This window comes from Misgurnus anguillicaudatus, chromosome 8, assembly GCF_027580225.2.
Source record: "Misgurnus anguillicaudatus chromosome 8, ASM2758022v2, whole genome shotgun sequence".
In the NCBI taxonomy this organism is placed as follows: domain Eukaryota; kingdom Metazoa; phylum Chordata; class Actinopteri; order Cypriniformes; family Cobitidae; genus Misgurnus; species Misgurnus anguillicaudatus.
This window is the reverse complement of record NC_073344.2, coordinates 832,448-835,100: the sequence shown is the minus strand read 5'-3', so window position 1 is coordinate 835,100 and position 2,653 is coordinate 832,448. Positions and strand designations below refer to the sequence as shown.

General features: G+C 38.3%; 1 long non-coding RNA gene across 1 annotated transcript; it reads right to left on the bottom strand.

The window, feature by feature from the left end:
- Positions 1–948: 948 nt before the first annotated feature.
- LOC129417069 (uncharacterized) lies at positions 949–2,311 on the bottom strand. The gene is made up of 4 exons (XR_012370678.1): positions 2,177–2,311; positions 1,885–2,010; positions 1,700–1,768; positions 949–1,024 (listed from the first exon to the last, which is right to left on the bottom strand). It is a non-coding gene; the product is annotated as an uncharacterized lncRNA (long non-coding RNA).
- Between the last annotated feature and the right edge of the window lie 342 nt (positions 2,312–2,653).

Below are 2,653 nucleotides of genomic sequence, written 5' to 3'. Positions count from 1 at the left end.
GATCTGCAGGAGAAATTAAGGTAGGGAATTTGTGAATAGATAATACAAATGCTGCTTTTTTGTGTGGTGATCTACTTTTAAAATGATAAAGCCGACAAGTTCTACATGCTAAAAACACTTTAAATGCGTGGACTATACTGCATATATCTACATTGGATTTAGGGATGTCACCATTACTCTATTTTCTTGAGGAGTTAAAAAAAATCCTGGAGCACATGTCGAGTACTGTTTAAAATAGCGGAGATTTAGTGAAACAAACTTGGAAGAAAATTACAATAGTATCAGAAGCATATATCAGCACAACGCTGCCTCTCTCTCTCTCTCTCTCCCTCGTTCGCTCGCTCTCGCGTGCTTCAGCTCGTGCATGAAAGCAATGTCGGAAGTTTACACGACGAAGCTGCAGCGGGCAGGCATAAGGTTTATAAAAACACATATGAGAAGAAAGGCACAGCAACTCAAAAAGACTTAAGTGTTTCACAATTACTCATAATGCCAATTTTCCAGTGGAGGCATGGAGCAGCATGAGAATACACAGTTAACTTGTGCGATCTACCAGCATTGCCTTTGCGATCGATGTATTGGACACCCCTGGTTTATCATTATCCTATCTCTATATTAATATGACCATGCTGGTTTCTATGGCTCATTGGTGTATGTTGTTGCCAGTTTACGGGGCGATGTAATCTAATGGCTGTTTCCAAGCACTCTTAGGCTGAAATAAAGCCTCTTTTTATTTACATTACAAATGCCTTGTATGTCTATTTTAATGGTCGCGGGCGCGGGGCGGTGCGGGTTGTAAAAATAGATACAGTGTTGCGGTGCGGGTTGGGGCGGGCCAAATATTTCATAAAAGCGGGACCCGCGGGTTGGAAAAAACGCCGACCCGCGCATCACTACTATAAATATGCAGAGTACTTATCTTGAAACAGTCGTAAAATATTAATGTTTTTTGTTTTGTAGGTCACTTAGTTTGCATTCGTCCTTGGTGGTCACCCCAGGGTCTCTAGAGTGAAAATTACTCAATCTATGGATTAAACAGAAAATGTAGTCTTTAAATGCCATTAAAAATGTGTTTCTGTTTTCTGTCTCATATAAAAAAATACTCTTTAACCTGCCCACTGGAGCTGGGATTGGTTAGCTGCATTTTTTACATTTACAAATAAACACACTAAATCCTAGGCTTGTACCTGCCTTAGGTTTTAGCATCCAAATTAACTAGGGGTGCTGATTTTTAAAGGAACGCGCCCACATTTTGGGAATGTGGCTTATTCACAGTATCCCCCAGGGTTGGATGGGTCCATGCGTGCCATTCTCGTGTCCGTGCGTGCTGTGACTCTGTCTGACGCAGCCCCCGCTAGCTTAGCTTAAAACAAAAGACTGGTAGTGAATTTGACTATACAAATCACAACACATAATAGGAAAATGTTTGCGTTATTTTGTCATGTTTGGAAGCCGTATGCTAGATGGAGCCATTTACTTCCAGTCTTTGTGCTAAGCTAAGCTAGCGGGGGCTGCATCAGACAGAGTTACAGCACGCACAGGGATGAGAAAGGTATGTATGGACTTATCTAACTCTGGGGGATACGGTGAATAAGCGAAATTCCCAAAATGTGGGCATGTTCTTTAAGGATTTAGGGGTATTTTTGAAGTTAAATGAAGCCGTTTTACCTTATAAACTGTCTCTTTTATAAGGACTTACTGAATTTCTTTTTTCAGCAATTTGGGACATTCTTCCAGTTGTCGGCAACTTTGTGAAAAAGGCTGGAAACTAAAATGCAGGTACTGTTTCATTCTTTTGTTTTTTACAGCTATTAAAAATAATGTGTTATTAATTGTACTGTCTATTAATTAATGATTTTATACAGTGTAACTGATTCTGCTCACCTGACTCATGCAGAATTCTGGCCTGGTGTTTGGTCCGTGCTGTCTTTGGCTCTTGCATCTCCATCATCCTGACCCTCTTTAGCAGCCTGTCCATGTATTTATTTGGAGGCCACCATGAGCACCCATCTGCATAATATGACTTTGTTACTCAGTTGTCCATGCTCCTACAAATTCTACATTTTTTGTAAAGTTGCAACAAGTTGAAACCCTATAATTATTAACATTTGATTTTGAATTATGTAATTCAAATACATGAATAAGTAACAAAGGCAGAAATATATTAAGACAATACCTTTTTGTTGCTTGTTTACTGATCTATAAATCCTTTTGCATTCTCATAATTGATCATCATAACTTGGTATACAGTGGATGTGTGGCTGTAGATAACTTTCTGAAGTCAATTTAAAAAGGCAAAAGTTAATAAATGCTAAATTGGTCAAATATACATTGTTGTATTTTCACCATTTTGATCTTATTTAGGCATTTCATAACTTGAGGGAAATTTACGTATACTGATGTTTCAAATCAAATATTAATTTATTAATGACAGCTAATCATTTTATAAAGATTTTTACAACAATATTTATTTATATAATATAAATTTAATACATTTATTTCTTTACACCTACATCACTGAGCGCAAGGGAGTGCAGCCAACAAATACATTCAGGTGTGTTTGACTTAACACCGAGATGCGCAGACAGCACGTGGTATGACATCAAAGTACCGCGAGAGTTTTGGGAAAGCCCCGGAAAAGGTTTGAACTCGC